General features: G+C 35.0%; 1 protein-coding gene and 1 non-coding gene across 5 annotated transcripts in view; one reads left to right on the top strand and one right to left on the bottom strand.

Moving 5' to 3' along the window:
* The window catches only part of FBXL17 (F-box and leucine rich repeat protein 17), a 470181-nt gene that overhangs the window by 336348 nt on the left and 114930 nt on the right, over positions 1-18903 (bottom strand). The window lies entirely within an intron of this gene.
* On the top strand, positions 5179-5251 carry TRNAC-ACA (transfer RNA cysteine (anticodon ACA)). The gene has a single exon. It is a non-coding gene; the product is annotated as a tRNA-Cys (tRNA).

An 18903-nucleotide genomic window follows, 5' to 3' on the forward strand; every position in this document is an offset into this window, starting at 1 on the left:
AGAGTGAAGTAAGTCAGAAAGAGAAAAACAAATACAGTATGCTAACACACATATATGGAATCTAAAAAAACGGTACTGATGAACCTAGTGGCAGAGCAGGAATAAAGACACAGACGTAGAGGACAGACTTGAGGATACGGTGGGGTTGGGGGAGGTGGGAGAGGAAGATGGAATGAAGTGAGAGAATAGCACTGACATATATACACCACCAAATTTAAAATGGATAGCTAGTGGGAAGCTGCTGTATAGCACAGGGAGATCAGCTCGATGCTTTGTGACCATCTGGAGGGGTAGGATAAGGAGGGTGGGTGGGAGGGAGGCTCAAGAGGGAGGAGATATGGGGATATAGGTATACATATAGCTGATTCACTTTGTTGTACAGAAGAAACTAACACAAGATCGTAAAGCAATTATATTCCAATAAAGATATAAGAAAAAACATTTATTACAGGTGTGATCACTACTTTAATATAATCATTTGCAGTAGTCAACGAATTATTACTTTCTATATATATGCCATAATTACATAGTACATGTAGAAAGAAGACAAAAATATGACTAAAAATTATACTCAATTATTACAAATAAGATTTTTCTCAAACATTTTAAGCTATTGTATGCCTGATATCATTATATACCTGCTATCATTTCAGTAGCAAGCTAGAATATGTATTGCTTTTATATATCATGAGAAAAATAAGGATTATTTAAGAAATCATATTTCCTAATACAACTTTGACTTTTAATTAGCATGATACAACTATTCCATTAAGCAAATCAGAAGCACAAAACAGTAAAATTTTTTACCCTTTTATTATGAAAAATTTCAAAAATATAAAAAAGTAGAAAAAACAATACATAAAACTCCATTTACCAATCATCTAGCTTCAATAGTTACTAACTCATGGCCAACCTCATTTCATTAATAGCCCCATCCACTTCTAAAACATCACATTTATCAGTAAATATTTCAGTATATCTCTAACAATAGGCTCTTTTAAAAATCAGAGCCATAATACCCTTATCATTCCAGCAAAAATGTTCATGTGAGACTTAATATGAAAAATGAACTATGTATAGTTTTATAGAGATAACAATCCAACACGGTAATTTAAAAATCTCATTAAAAATTTACCACAATTTTATAAAATCTGACCTTTTGTCAACAAAGGGCATTGAGATTCATAACTAATCATTTTCTAAAAGTCTAAAATTCCATTAGTGTCCAATGAGAATCTGATCATTTGATTGCTTACTTGACCTTGCCTGATTTTTGCTCATCGTGTCTTGCTTAATGTTAGTCTGGGTTTGGAAAAGTCAGATCGGCTGATAAAAAGAGATTTATAAGTTATGCATTAAAGTATTGTGAAAGGGAAAGACATTGGTCCAGAACTAATGGCACAGATATTTGTCCCTATTAAAAAGATCTATGATAAGTTAGGTATGACTCAACCACTTTCCTTTAATATGCTGACCAAGTTTCTTTGACGAATACTGCTTTATTTTATTGAAATTCAATATTTGGGTAATGTAAATGAAACAGAACAATTAGTCTATTCTGCATCTGCTCATCCTTTAATTAATGAAAGGAGTAATCTAAAAAGAAATCTACTAACCTAACAGCCATAGTTGTATTCAGCAATAATATTTACAAGTCATTTTCTAGTACACATATACATCTGTCCACTCACCCAGTTAGATAAACAGGCAGGTGTAATTTCCATTTTACAAATGGAAGAAACAGAGAAGTTAAAGTAATCTGTACAGGGTTACATGGGAGCCCAGTACTCTTTTCATTACAACATAATAATATACTTAAAATACAACCAAAGAATCTATATGAGCACTAAATTTGAGACCTTAAACATAATTGATAATAAAGTAGTTGCTTCATAAACATACAATTAATTCTGTGGTCATATCACAGAAAATATGTTTTAATTCTCTGAAAATAAAGCCTCTTCCATTCTGTCAAGCTTTATTTCATTTCTAAATAAAACTTTTAAATTAAGAGATATGGTTAGTTTGAGGATTCATTTCAAAGAGTATAAGGAGAAAATCTTAAGAATATGACTGAAGGCTACATTAAATCCACCAGACAGATCACTTACCAAAATTTGATTGTGTGGATGTATCATGAGTTATGTAAGAAAACAGGAAAAAACAGAAGTAGTAAACACAACTTGAATTCCGAATCATCTAACTTTGATTGAGGTTTCATCGCAAAGGGTGAAATGAACTTAAGTCCCAGAAGGCTAACACACAAAAAACAGGGGAAGTACTCTGAATAGCAGAAGAGCTAGTTAGTATTTCGAAAGGCACGCTAAGATTCACAAAGCAAGGGAAAAGCCACCGTTATAAGGTAACTTAGACTTCCAAACCATCTGGGTTCTCTCCTTTTCTACGTAATAGGGCATTCTCTGCTTCCTTCCTCAACCTCTGCCTGAAGATCTCTTCCTTTCCAGGACATTTGCTGTCCTCTCCCCTTTCCTGTGTTTCCATCTGTCACCTTACCTCCTTTCTCTGGTTCTTCCCTTTCCTTTTCCTCATGTTTCTTCTGAATCTTTTATGCCCACTGTCACACCTTTCTTAACTGGCTGGTCATAATATGGAATGAAAGCATTTTAAATATAATTATTGTACTAATTTCAAATCAATGATATTAAACTTTTTATTTATCTCAAAAAGAAATGTAAGATTATCTGACTGCGTGAAATCGCTGAACTCAGACTGGGTTGCAATCCAGCTCCACATCTTGCTAGCTTACTACCTTAAAGAAGTTATCTGTTTTCCAAAAAGTGTGAAAATGAGATAGAAACCCAATGGGGTTCTTGTGAGCATTCCAAGAGAATTCCCATGTGCTGGGCACATAGCATACAAAGTGCTTAATAAAGATTAGTCACTACTCAATGTATACACTTCCTTTCCCCAGTTCCATGGAGCTGGCACTTCAAACATTATTGTACAAAATTAACTTTTATTCCTATCATTATACTTGATAGAATATAAAGCAGCATTTAATGATAGTCTCTGTTATGATATATCCCACCTACCTACCACTGGGCCATTAGAAATAGAAATGACAAAAAAAAAAAAAGAAATATAAATGACAATACATAAATTGTCTATTCTATACTTGTTCACCAGGCTGAAGTTATGTATCGATGGAAAAATGTAAGTTAAATGAGACTTTCATTCAGTAAAATAAAAGTAAGAAGTTTAACTGTATAAAACAAGTTTACCTGTACTTTGTAATATATCTAAAATTATAGATAATAAAAGGAAGTAATCCAAATAACCTTATATTTCTAAGGTTATTGATTCTAAAGTATATTGATTCTAAAGTATATTGATTCTACTTTTAATGTTCTAACTTGACAAATTATTTTACTCTAACAGCCCTTGGAGATGACAGTACATTCCTACTGTTGTTAAAGCCTTTGGAAAGCACAACAAGGTACATACACCAAAACTGGGCTTTGTAATGCTCCTAAATATCCAATGTCTTAGATAATAAGTAGAATAGCAAAGTTTCTTACCTGTGATTATAAGGAATTTAACTCATCAATATATAATTAGTTTGATTTATAAGTATAATATTCTATAACCACAAAGAACCACCTCTTTCCTGGGAGGCTGATGCATAATGTGCAAAAAGAAAATACATACAAGCAAGAGCACGACCTTCAAAAAGTCACTTGTGTTTGTGAAAATATTTCAGATTAGGCTTTAATATTTTAACAAGAGAAAAATGCTTCCCAGGATGAATAAAATCTAACCAAGGTATAAAGTCCTAACAATCTATGTTTTAATCATAAATGAGAGCCAATAATCACCTGTTTAAAAAAAAAGCATACGAACACCCTAATGTATGAATATAGAACATTTCTTGCATACTCATGTTTAACATTCTTTAAACAAGAAAACCTATTATCAAAAAACAAAACCTAAAATTAGGTTATACATTTTTCATCATGTCAGACAAATGCATTCACAGCTCACTAAATGTTCTTTCTTACATTTCAAACAGCTTATAAAATCCCACCTCCTTTAATAAGGTTCCCACAATAACTGGAAGTAAGATGGCGAGTCCATCACCCACCCTGACCTAGTCCACTTGGTCCACACCCTTAACCTTCACAGAGGAAGCCATGCTCAGTAACAAGAATGTGAGAAAAAGGCACTTCCCTTGTCAGTTTTGGCAGAAGAAAAAAAAAAGTTAAGTTATGTTGTATAAATATGTTTCATTTCATTTTTTTAAATCAGAAGCTCAGAAAGGGCAGAGCTCACGTTATACAACATCAAGACCCAGATTCATCTCTCCAGGAAAAGGGGGTCAAAGGAGGTTTTTAAGTATTTTCATAACATTCCCCAAGTCCAAGTTAACATATACCTTCACAGGGCTGGACAGATAGTAGGTGCTCATTAAACATTTATGGAATACATGAATGAATCAGTCAAATCTAGGAAAGGCAGGTACTAGAAAAACCATATCACTGAGGATGAAATGACAAGTATACTGCAGAATTTCTATGTTAACAGTCAGTATTTGAGTGCCTATTTGCCAGGCACTGTGCTAGATGATTTTTATTTACATTTATTTAAACTATAGTATAAAAGTCTTAAAGGTGTTACACATTTTTACCCAAAAAGAGCACATCTGGGGACTTCTGAGCAATAGGCTCAGCAGACAAGAGACGGATTTGTGGACCAGGATGCTCAATGCAGCAGTATTTGTAGTAATGAAAAAACACAGAAGCCTCCCAAATGTACTAAAATTAGGATAATGGTTGAATGATGGTATATATTTTTGATAGACTGCTATGTGGCCATGAAAGGTCATATTTTCTTAAAACATTTAATGAAATTGGAAAATATAATGTAATTGAAAAAGCAGAATATATAATTATTAGGAGTTTAAACATCATTCTATTAGGTATATAAGCAGAGTGAAAAAACTGAGGCGATAAAACGTTAACTACCTCTTGGCAGTGGGACTATGTGTGTGATTTTAATTTTCTTTATGTTCTTATTTTCCAAAGTTCTACATCAATACTCCATTGTCACAGAAAACAAATGCTAAAAAAGGTAAAAAAACCATGGGAGAAGGCTTTTTAAAATTGATTCTCTTATTTTAACCTAAATAATTCTCATATAAGTTTAGAAAACTTGGGGACTTCCCTGGTGGTCCAGTGGTTAAGACTCCACGCTCACAATGCAGGGGGCCCGGGTTCGATCCCTGGTCAGGGAACTAGATCCCACATTCCGCAACTAAGAGCCCACATGCAGCTGCTAAAGATCCCGCATGCGGCAGCAAAGGTCCTGCACATGGCAACAAAGGTCCCGCGTGCCACAACTAAGACCCAGAGCAGCCAAAAATAAATAAATAAAATAAATAAATAAATGTTTAAAAATAAGTTTAGAAAATTTTAAGAAACAAAATGTAAATTTTCTTAAAATTTAGAAAAATAGGATGTAAATTATTTTAGCCTATAAAATATTAGATATAAATTAGTACCATATTTCTCCCTGGCCTTTATTCTTCCATGCAATAAGGAGAAAATGTATTATAAAACAATATACAATGCATATAAATACACTTTGCTTGGGTAAGCCAAAAACAAGTTTTTGAAAATCTGTTTATATATTTCCCCTATATATTGAAAAAACGTACATTTAAAAAAAATTGTTAAGAAACATAATACTATGTAGAGCCAATTCACTAGTTTAGACCCAAAATATAAAGCAAAAATTTAAAACACTGAATCACTGTTCCAACATATAACTGGACTGCAAAAAAAGACATACATCTAGAACACAGTATTAAAAGGTACTTTAAATGTACACAAATATGAAATGCTTAGTGGAGGGATACATTCCAGGAATTCTCAAAGCCAACGGCTTCGGCAACATGGTGATAATGTGCTTGTATTACACAGCTTCTCGCCTGTACTTTGTCTGAAAACAATAATCAAATATATCCCAGACCTCACTTGCATGGAATTATAAAATAGGGACACATTTGCTTTTAGTGACCTAATTAGGGAGCTAGAATTCCCCATTAGCCTGACTGATGGAAATTAGCATCTCTAAGTTTTCTCCATAGTCTTCTCTGGGATGCCCAAAGTAGTGCCTTGCTCCTGCCCAAGCGCTCAGCTTTAGCTGCTGTCCCACAGGTGCTGATTTGCTCTGGTTCCTGTTGCCTCCGTGTGCCTTGCAGCAGAGCCACTCAACAGAGCTCAAGGCTTTTCCTGCCTCTTACGATCATTCCAGTGTCACGGCATCGAAGTTCCTAGTCCTGGGAGTGCCAGAGCACTGCAGAAGTGGAACCAATGGCCTCTGCCCCAGTTCTGCCCCAAACCTCACCACCTGAGCCCCGATGGGGCCACCATCTCACAATGTCCGTCTGTCTCTCCATACACAGTTTCTTCAGTTTCTGGCCCTCTCCCTCTAACCATAGGAATTAAAACCAAGTACCAGGGGTTGAATGAGGAATAGATGCCATACAACTTGCACCTTCCCTTACTCCCCTACCACAGAGCTCTCCCTCTTCCTCATGTTTTCAAAATATGTGCATCAGGATCTGGCAAACGCTATGTATATAAGCATGTATATAAAAAGAAATGGGCCGGCAGGAATCTCTACAACTTTAGGTGGTTAAGACTTGAAGTCACAAGGACTAGATTTGAGTCACTCATTTCACCTCACACCAGCTACATACTTAACTCTCCAAATCCCAATACTCTCATCTCAGTTACTGCAGTACCTACCCCCACTGAGTTGAGTGAGGATTAAAAAATATAATGCATGTAAAGAATTCATATAATACAAACTCAATACAATTGTATTCAAATAAATTGGTTCATTTGGCGAAAGAGAGAAAAGATTATATGTTAATCTGGGTGAAAACTAAGTTTCTGGAATTTCATAAAAAAGAAAAGCATCAAAAGAAAAACATTTTTGTTCAATGAGATTTTTGGTTTAGTTAGTTGAAGAGGCTTGGTCTTTTGAAATCTTAGGCAATCTGTCCTTACCTAACACTGTAGAGTTCATTAACTATTTAGAGGAGGCAATGCAATGACAAAGTAGTGCCTAACTGGGAGTCAGATTTTAATTTTAATTCAATTTACAAATGTTTATCATCAAGTATGTAAAAGCCCTGTGTAATATGTATGTATGTGCAGCGGTGGTGAGGAGTAATGTACACAGATACCCATAATAACATGAGATAAATGCTAAAATAGCCATGCAAAAATTGCTTTTGGATCACAGAAGAGAAAGCAATTAGTTTTACACATTTGTGGGGGGGACCAAATGGTATCTTGAAAGTCACAAAGGAGAGACCTTTAAAAGATCATTTCAGGCATGGAGGTGAGGTAGGACCACTCAGAACAATAGGTACAAGGGCCCAGAGACGTGAATGTACAAAACATATGGTAAGAATGAAAAATCCAGGTATCAAATTCTGGCTCTGCCTTAGGCAGCACTGTGGCCACCTTGGACACATTATTTAATCTTCTATACCTCCGTTTTATATTCTGTAAAAATGGAGGTAAGACTATCAGATTAGAGCTTTCTCATAAATAAGGTCACTTTCATAAAAATATAACCTATTATAGTTAACTTTGTTTTATGTGTTATCAGATTTCTTCTAATGTCAGGTTTGAAATTTTTAACTAATATGTCTTAAAAATAAATATATCTAAATTTTTGATATTCAAAGTTGAATTTTTAAAGTTTTGATCATGTTTTAATTTTTACTCATGGCATTTAACTTTTACTGCCTTCTAAAAATCTTCAGGGTATTCATGGCTTCTGGGGGTTTGTATTATTCATCTGTATGAAGCTAGGAAGTGACGTGATTCATATTCGCCACATGTCAGGGATTAACATTCACACCAGCACTTCTCTTCTGGTTCCAGAATGAGATTTATTATCCTACTCTTCCCACCAAGTACAACAACAAAACAAAACAAAAAAACCCTGGGCATCATATATAAAACAAACACATGTAGACTTTTCCTTTGGCTAGAAACAGCAGGACAGCACGGTTTTCCTGAGGTTTGTTTTTGTTTTTGTTTTGGCCTGTGTTCACTGATGTTTCCAGGTTGCTAGCTTCTCCAGGACCCAATGAGGGATGTGTGAGGCAAAAAGACAATCCAGGGAATTCACCACTGTGTTGTCCTCAGGTTCCCAGGGAAAGATCAAGAGATGCCAACACCATGATGATGCAGATGTTGGAATTATCTGACAAAAATGTTAAATCAGACATCATAAAAAATGCTTCAGTAAACAAGTACAGTACAGACATTCTTGAAACAAATTTTTTAAAAAGTCTCAGTAAAGAAACAGATGAAATAAAGAAGAACCAAATGGAAGTTTTAGAACTTAAAAAGTAAAATAATCAAAAGGAAAAAAGTCACTGGATGGTCTCAAAAGCAAAATGAAGACGAGAGGAAAAAACCAGTAAAACGGAAGATAGAAAAATAGAAAGTACCCCATCTGAAAAACACAGAGAAAACAGACTGCAGAAAATGTAATATTCATGTCATCAGTATTCCAGAAAAAAGAAGAGAAAGAATGTTGAACTAAAACAGTACTCAAAGAAATAATGGCAGATATTTCCCCAAATTTGGTTAAAGAAATAAACCTACAAATTCAAAAAGATGAGTGAACCCCAAAAGAATAAACATAAAGAAACACATGCCAGGGCTTCCCTGGTGGCGCAGTGGTTGAGAATCTGCCTGCCAATGCAGGGGACACGGGTTCGAGCCCTGGTCTGGGAAGATCCCATGTGCCGCGGAGCAGCTGGGCCCGTGAGCCACAATTACTGAGCCTGCGCGTCTGGAGCCTGTGCTCTGCAACAAGAGAGACTGCAATAGTGAGAGGCCCGCGCACTGCGATGAAGAGTGGCCCCCTCCTTGCCACAACTAGAGAAAGCCCTCGCACAGAAACGAAGACCCAACACAGCCATAAATAAATAAATAAAACAAATACTTAAAAAAAAAAAAAGAAACACATGCCAGAACATATCATAATCAAACTACTAAAAACTAAAGACAAACAAATCTTGAAAGCAGCAAAATCTCTCTATAGTTAGAATGTGAAAAACAATTCAATATTACAGCAGATTTCTCATCAGAAACCAAGGACACCAGATGGAAATGGGACAATATTTTTCAAGTGCTGAAAGAAAAGAATTGTCAAGCCGAAATTCTATATCCAGAAAAAATATCCTTCAGAAGTGAACAGGAAACCAAGACATTCATTCAAAGATGAAGAAAAACAGAATTTCTTGCCAGCAGACCTACCCTGAAAAATAACTAGTTCCTGAAAAGGAAAAGAAACGATAAAGAAATCTTGCAACACTGGGAAGTAAGGAAGAGGAAGACAAAGAGTAACAATTTGGATTAATACAATATACTTTACTTCTCCTCTTGAGTTTTCTAAATTATATTTGATACTGAAACATTCAAGCAGGGATAGGCTGAGAAAAATTCAAAGCCAGGTTCAACCCATCCTAATCCTCCCTCCTTCCTATTCCTTTCTCTTTCTCAACTAACAAATGGACACACTGATCTTGATCATGTGGCCTAGAGACCTAAGTCCTTCTTGACCCTGCACTACAATGTCTAGACATGTTTTATCCCTTTTACTGCTTTAAGAAAAGAGAATTTCAGTCTCTTTCCCTGCTAGGGATGGTATGAGACAAGCCAGGAATGCATTAAGGTCTGATATAAGACCTCTGAACATGACTTTTAACCATGGTAAAAAAAAAAAGATTAAAAGTGAAGCCTGATTCCTACTTACGATCTGGCCCAACACTACTAAATATACTGCTTTATTCTGTACCAACATGTTAATTTACAGCAACATATCAAATCAGTATTAAAAACAGTATCATGCATATTTTATTACAAACTGGGAGAATTCTATATTTAACTTATTCAAATAGTGAAGCTGTTTGTCTGGTATCTTTGTAAGGACATGAACTTGCATAAGAGTGCAACTTCCACAGAAACAGAAAGAAAAGGGAGCACACTGCACCCCTGCATTAGATATGCCCTCTACTCTGGCCTTGGTTCATAATCCACTACCCCAAGCAAGATGCCCCGAGGAGCAGTGCAGAGCTAAGAACAACAACACATATCTGACCCGTATTTTCTGAAACATGCTATTAGAGGTCACCTGCCCACAATTAGACATATTCCTATACTAACAAAATATGAGTGCAGGGGAAGTCCCAATGGAGGCTACCACATTAGGGCAGGGAAACTAACTCCTCTTTCCTTTATCCAAAAGGAAACCCCAATGAATGAAGAGATTGTAAAAATAGTTAGAAAAAGCTGACAACTCTCTTCTACATCTAGGAAACACATTTTTTGCATGCAAGAAAAAAGTGACCTTATTATTTTTTAAGAACTGTTACAGATCCAAGAAACCATATAAATCTCTTCAAATGTTTTTAAAAGGTTTAAAAGCCAGGAAATTTAGATGTTTCAGCACCATTAATGCTAACCTTGGCACTGTGACTGCTACCAATCAATTTTTTCCTTTTGGAAAGAATGAATAATTTTGATGAATGCTATTGCAAATTACACACTAAAAACACAATTTTTCATATGAATGGGGCCAATGTCTTTTGGCACGCTTGTCACCATCACAACATAACTGCTAATCTTCAAATACAGTTATTAACAACCTCAGAAAATCATTTAGAAGACCAACTTTCCTTTTTAAGGTCAGTGATTAGCACAGTTAATGACCAATTGGCTTTAGCCATTACTGTCCTGAACTTTACATCATGTTTTAAACTAACAAGACAATAAATAACTATTAATACCAACATATTTTGAAGGGTGTTTTTCAGTCATCATCTATGCTCACCAAAAACATAATTGCTTTTGTGTTTTATATAATCACTCAGTCACTTGCTGATTTTTGCTTGTTTCCTTGTTGTAGCCGGTGTTATTTTATCATGAAAGTAGGAATAAGGGTGAAGGGTAAAAAGACAAAATCAGAGATAAACCCTATTAGCATTTTTCAAAAATACTAGTTAAACCTGTATTAGTTTAGAAAATATAAAGGGCACTGAAAGGTATCAAATGAAAAGTAAAAGCCATCTTCTATTCACTTTCATTTCTCAAAGGTAATCACTCAAGTCTCTTATAGTTGCTTACAAAAAAACTGTTTAATGTATATGCTTGTGTACAGTATATGTATCTCTTTATTTTTCTTTCCAATTTCAACAACAGTTTCATACTTGATACATTGTTCTGCAGCTTTCTTTTTTCACTTATAATATCTTGGAGATCCTTCCATATCAACATACATATAGGTTTATCTCAATTATATAATAACTGCAAAGTATTCTATCATGTGAAAATATACAAACTTATTTAACCAATCTTATACTGATGGATATCTAAGTTATCTATTGTTTTGTTGTCTATTTTGTTTTGTTATTGCAAACAGTATTTCAATGAATATCCTTGTACATATATTTTGAAAAACATGTGAAAGTTATCTGCAGTATTCCTTACAGTGTGACTTCTGGGTGAAAGAACATGTGTCTTTTTAATTTTGAGAGATTTTGCTACACTGTCTTCCAGAAAGACTATACTGACTGATTTTCATTGGAGAGAGTGTCTCTTTCTCTACCAGGTATTGTCACACCTCTTATTTTCACCAACCTGCAAGGTAAAAATGATCTCAAGGTGTTCTCACTTTGAATTCTTTAATTATTAATAAGGAGGATGTAAATCTTCTCATGTTTATTCAGAGGCGGTTGTTCTTAGCTATTATTATTTTCTTATTTAGTTAGAACAGGAAAATCAAGTCTGATCCCTTTAGTTTAGGGCTTGATACATAACAGCTACTCAATAAATGCCTGATCCCTTATCAGATGAATCAAACAACAGTTTAAAAGAAACCTTCCTTATAGCCACACTGTATTGTCCTGATACAATCTAATATCTGGTTTTCAAAATTCTCAAGATTCCTTGACAATGAGCCAAAAGAAGTTGGCAAAATTATAGAACAAGCAGGTTACAAACAAAAGGACACACAACAGTAAACGCATTATGTAGTTGCTCTCCTGTAGCTATAATCACAGATGACCTTCTACCCTGTTATACACAACACACATTTCTCCATATTATATAAACCTTTTGAAAAGCTAAATAATATTCCACCAATCCTATAAAGTAGTATTTTCCAAGTTTTATTCTTTCTATAAAAAGTATATTTTATACATCCTTCTACAATTTGCTTTTATCTTTTCATTCAACATTATGTTGCTGAGATGTAGACATAGATATATGTAAATCTACTCCATTAATTCAACCACTTCCAATTCTTTAATATACAGTGATTTATTTATCAGTTATATTATCAATTTATGTTTAAATTATTACAAACAATGTTGCAATGGACATTCTCGCACGTCTCTGAAAACATGTACAAAAACCTCTGTAAGATATGCATATTTATGTATATATGTACCTAGCAGTAAAACTGCTGAGTCCTCTTGCAAAAGTGTTGGAGATGATATAAAGAAAAGAGAACGCCTTTCCATTACTGGTGAGAGTATAAATTGGCATAAGCATTTTGGAAAGCAAGTTGGACATATCTTCAAAGTTTCTAAATCTGTACCTATGAACTAGTTTATTCCTAAGATTTCTTCCAATCTTATAATTTCATAACTGGGAAATTTTCTTGTTACCAGATATAAAACTGGCTTAGGTGTATTCAGAGCAATTAAGCAACAATGGGAAACATACTCATATGTGATCGAAGAATAGAGCTGGACAGGGTTAAAAAGCATCATAAGTACAGAATCAAATCAGCAAGTTTTTGTTAAATCAGAATCCTATGTTGATAACAAATTTTGGAAAAACAGAATTCTGAAAAAACACTATTTTTGAATTGCTTCAAAAATTTCTGGTACAAATGAAAGTACTAAAATTAGGAAAAGCATAGTAATATATTTGGTGTGACTTCCAGCAATCATCTGTTTTCTGAAAGTTGGCAGTGAACATATGCCTGAGAATTTAAATACCATTTAAGTATATTATACTACATATAGAAAGATACATGAAACACATATCTGACTACGCCTTTCCTTGATACGAGGGTAAAAGTCACAGAAATAACTCTAGGCCTTCAAGAGAGCTTTATAGATATCGAATTTCCCTGACAGCAGAGAGGCAAACACTGTTTAATTCACAAAGCTAGGTAACAGGTACTGCTGCTATTCTTTACGTTCTAATTGGAAAATTCTCAATTTCTCATTACGCATAGCGAATCTGGTCCACCATCAGATGAATCCATTACACCTGTATTCTTAGAAAAGGCATAAGCTAATATGAATATGATCTGAGGCCTTTGAGTAGAGTCTTTGGATTTTCTCAAGGTCTTAGATTCTGTAACAATGATCTAAAAGATTCTAAAGAACAATCATATATATCAGCTCAGCAAGTAAAAGCAAATCACCATGCCGGGGACTTCCCTGGTGGAGCAATGGTTAAGAATCCGCTTGCCAATGCAGGGGACATGGGTTCGATCCCTGGTCCAGGAAGATCCCACATGCCTCAGAGCAACTAAACCCCTGCGCCACAACTACTGAGCCTGCGCTCTTGAGCCCGCAAGCCACAAATACTGAAGCCTGCGCACCTAGAGACCATGCTCCGCAACAAGAGAAGCCACTGCAATGAGAAGCCCGCGCACTGCAATTAAGAGTAGCCCCGCTCACCACAACTAGAGAAAGTCTGCGTGCAGCAACGAAGACCCAAGGCACCAAAAATTAATTAATTAATTAATTAATTAAAAAATTAAAAAAAAATTTTTTTTAAAATCACCATGTCAATAAAACATTCTCAGAAAAAACATTCAAAATTGTTACCCCATGTTCAAAGCAACTGTTGAAACTAATGTAGAAAAGCAAAGCTTTACCAACCTGTACATGAAATTTCCCTTTAACGACAAGTCATATGAATTATAGAAAGAACATTTTACTCTAAGAAAAGAAGTTTTTTTTAATCTTCATTTCTGTGCCTCAGCGGGCTGTCTATAATGGTAATCCTTGTATTTAAGCATGTGGAATGGTTCTTTGAAGAATGCCTTCAAATAATTCATACCTGCTAAATGTATTACTTTAAATCTTTACGAATATTTTTGTATTTGTTAAAGCATAACAAGGTGCCACCTCTCCACTCAAAGTCCTTTGGATTGCAGAAGTGCTATGTCACCATTTAATGGCTTCTCTCCCCCTCCCTCTCCCCCTCTCCCTCCCCCTCTCCTTTGCTCTCTTTGCAAGATAAAATGAATAAAGTAGGTCATCCTCCTGGATTCTAACATCCAGCATTAACTATTGAGGATAATTAGACTAGCAATAATTTAAGAAATATTTAGGCAAATAATTTAAAATTTGTAAAAAAAGTATCCACATAAAAGTAGTAATAAACATGAAATCAGCTTCTCCTACAATATTGGTATCCTTAGGTAAACTCATGTTTTGAATTCATGGAAAAAATTAATTAAGGTATGAATACATTTTATAGAATCTAGAGCTTCAAATGTAAAGAACTTTCAAGGTGCATTATAAAGAAACTTACTGGTAAAATAGTTCTTAAGTGGCCATCTGTGCTTCTAAGAAAGAAAGAGGAATAAAGTTTTAAGAATTTGCAACATATTCAAGTATATTCCCTCAATTGAGCTTGAATTGGCTAAATTATACATTCTCTGATATTTCAGAGGAAACAAGACATCAATTACCAATTCCCAAAATTCTGACTATACATAACTTCTTCCATAATTCAGTACCCACCTAGAGAGGAAACTCTGTCCCTCATGCTTTCCTCCTCTCCACTATTTAAATCACTGATGTGTCTAAGTTTAATGATCCAATAAGAATTTAAAATAATCATAAAGACATCACTTATTCCCAAGGGATGCATCGAACACTGAGAGAAAATGGAAATCATAAATTTGTCTAATTTCTCCACCATTAATTCTGCAATGTTAAAGAGTAACAGATTCCTACTTAATTGTATTCCAAGGAAAGACAATATGTTAACTTGTGGAAATAATATTTAATAATTTAACATAAGCCATAATTTCACAAGGGACTTTCCTGGTAGCACAGTGGCTAAGATCTGCCTGCCAATGCAGGGGACACAGGTTCAAGCCCTGGTCCGGGAAGATCCCACATGCCGCGGAGCAACTAAGCCCATACACCAAAACTACTGAGCCTGCGCTCTAGAGCCTGCGTACCACAACTACTGAGCCCACGTGCCACAACTAATAAAGCCCGCGCGCCTAGAGCCCGTGCTCCACAACAAGAGAAGCCACGGTGATGAGAAGCCCGCGCACCTCAACGAAGAGTAGCCCCCACTCACCGCAACTAGCGAAAGACCGCACGCAGCAACAAAGACCCAACACAGCCAAAAATTAATTATTTTTAAAAATTAATTAATTAATTTTAAAAATTAATTAATTTTTAAAAACTTTCATAAAAATATGTTTTTTACCCCATAAATGTGAGCTAAAATATAACGGTAAGAACAAAGGACAAAAGACAAGCCTACCCTCTGCTTTCTCCTATACAGGGCTGTCAGAGGTATTGAATTATGCCCTTCAGGAAATCATTCAGAAAACATGAATGGACCTAGGGGGTATTATGCTAAGTGAAATAAGTCAGACAGAGAAAGACAAATGCCATATGGTTTCACTTGTATGTGGAATCTAAAAAAATAAAAGATCAAACATAAAACCAGACTCATAGATACAGAGAACAAACTGGTCGTTGCCAGAGTGGAGGTGGGGTAAGGGGGTATGGGTGAAATAGGTGAAGGGGATTAAGAGGTACAAACTTCCACTTATAAAATAAGTAAGTCATGAGGATGTAATGTACAGCATAGGGAATATAATCAATAATATTGTAATAACTTTGTATGGTGAAAGATGGTAACTAGACCTAATCGTGGTGATCATCTTGTAATGTATAAAAATATTAATCACTATATGTTATACACCTGAAACTACCATAATATTGTAAGTCAATTATACTTCAATTTTTAAAAAAAGAAAATTATTTAGTATCAATGTTTATGTTAATCCTAATGTCCTCCTCCTCCTCAAATTGGCTACATACATTTTACTTGTTCACAGATTTATTGTAATAGGACACTGTGCAACCTACATACTAACTATGTTGCTTTATATGCATATCTATTATATTAGAAATAATTTACTGTGGCTTTAGTGAATGTACAAAGGACTTGTACAACGCAATGGAACAGAGCGTTGAGTAGTCAAAGAGATTAATCAATCTTGAAGAAAAGTTTATATACATGTATCTCAATACACATTTGCTGTTTATTCTCTGACATATTGAACTATATTTCTTCCAAAATCCTGAAAAACATTAAGACAGAAGATAATTGTGGCATATAGATAATTACTTTATAAATAAAAATAAGTTACGTTCTAGGGTCCTAAAAGCTTAACATGCAGCATATTTTTTTTTCATGCAGCATATTTTAATACATATACACTGTAAAATGGATTTTAACTTTTTCATTTGGTTGTTCCTACAATGTTTTCTTTGTATTTTATAAAATACTACAAAGAAAATGAAAACGATATGGTTTTCAATATATCTTCATTGATCCCTACATTTAGGCAGATTCAAAGGTAAATTCAAAAAAGAGAAAGAACAGGTTTCAGGGTTTTTTAAGCAATCCAATAACTGACTTTTAATTCAGTAGCCATAGGTTTCCCTGGTTGTTGGGAATATAACAGAACTGTGTTGGGTGCATATTGAGGTTCAACCCCAAGGAATCCTGAGTTTGTGTCCATGGAAAGACTGACCAAGTGCATAACATGTTATGGTTCCACCTCCCAGGATGTCATTTCTAACATGAGAGACATGTCAATTTATTTCCACACTTTATTTTCACACATTATATTGTCTTGAATTGGTTGAAAATCAGATAATGGAGTTCTTAAAATCTGAAATAATGCAACTTCTTTCCAAGGTTTTTATAAACAATACATCACTTTTTTTCGAAAGCCTCTTTCTAGCAAGGCAACCCTAGACAAATCACTGAGAAAAACTCACATTTAAAGATGTTACTAAAAATAGATTTCAAACTTTGTATCTGGTTATCAGGGAGGGGCAGGAAATAGCACCTAAAACATAAAGCTGTTGTGCTCACGAAGTGAGAAAGTGCTTAGCAAAAAACCAGGAGCATGATAAGCATGAAAACATTTTTGCCAAAACTTTGAATACTGGCCTCTCTGTTGACTCTAAAAACAGCCAGCTCTCTGCCCTTAGATAAGCCACTAAACCTCTCCAGGCCTGTTTTTTCACCTGTAAACCATTCTCCTGGATTCCAACCCTTGCAGTCAGAAGAGTCTCTGACTCAAAAGACCAGTCTGGAAGGAAATCTGGGAGAACATCTGGTTCCTATCTCATATAAATATTATAAATAACCTTCAGAACATTTACCTCTGCCCTACCATTGGTACTCAGAAAACATCTGTTCTTATATAAGTAAGAGTAAAATTAAAAATAGAAATAGAACTACTGATGAAGATATTCTGTTCCTGCCTACTGGCTTTCTCTAACTGGGCGAGTATCTTCCTAGGTAAAGTCCACCCAAAAAAGTGCTGAGAAGCCATGAGAAAAGGGTCAAGACCATCAAGACTGGAAACAGATTAAGATCTAGAACAAAGCCAACTCTGCAAATCATAAATGAGACCACGATCACTGGAAATATGAGCTGTATTATTAACCCAAGACCTGAGGCAAAGCTCAGAGTCAAGAAAGCTCAGGAAAGCCTGCCCTCCTGGTAGGTATTTTGTACCATCCTCCATTTAGGTTATTTGCATATATCTCATCTCCTGACTAGATCACAACTTCCTTAGAAGCAAGGATTACTGTCTAATTTACATTCACATCCCCTGCTATGCCTAGCACATTGCAGACATCAAATTAATATTAGGCAAATTAATTAAGTATGATGCCTTCGAAAGAAAATCTATGCTTATCTTGACATTCAAATAAAACATCAGCTAAGTTTTGTTAGCTGACAAAAGTTAAAGTCAAAACATTTATCACTGGGCTAAAGTTTGTTTTTTTTTCTTTTTTTTAGGCTTCATTTTATTAAAATTATATATGCACCTGGCTTGAATTAGCAAATAACTTCAGAAGGTTTATTTTTTAAAAAATAGCAGACTCCTCTCCCCTGCCCTCATTTCCCCCTTCTAAGAAGTAATAAGCATTTTCAGTTCTTTCAGATTATTATTTTGGAATTGACTTCCTTATCTCTAAATACCAGGCTTATGTTGCTATTTCTTGATTTCAAGTTTTAGGCATTATCTGTTGACTTTTCAACATGAAACAAGGGTTGAGTTCTATTTCCCCCACTCAGATCCAACATACACACAATCTTTCCTACCTAGTTATAATTTTGGTTAGATTCATATTACTGTTTATATAATTGTGACTATATAAACAGTATCTAGAGCGGAGCCATTTAGTGCGATATTATTACTTCTATGAGGTTAACAAATGCCTTGGGGTTTGTTGTGGTGGTGGTTCTGTATGTTCCTTGCTTAGTTATCTAACTGTGTATCGTGAATTCAACACCAAATTCTTTGCCAGAGAATATTTTTGGAAGTTTTGATGCTCATTATGACCTGCTGTGGCACTGTGGCATTTTCAGGAACAGCACAAATATTTAAGTTATTTTTAACAGAGTTTTAGTTATGTTGCTTCACTGAATAGGATTATGTTAGGCCTGGGTCACAAACTGCCTGGGCTTTATATGGGTTACAGGTATTTCGGATGTTACAAGACTTTACGCTAATCAGATCATCACTTAAAAGTGTTAGACT

The sequence above is a fragment of the Balaenoptera acutorostrata genome, chromosome 2 (assembly GCF_949987535.1).
Source record: "Balaenoptera acutorostrata chromosome 2, mBalAcu1.1, whole genome shotgun sequence".
Classification (NCBI taxonomy): domain Eukaryota; kingdom Metazoa; phylum Chordata; class Mammalia; order Artiodactyla; family Balaenopteridae; genus Balaenoptera; species Balaenoptera acutorostrata.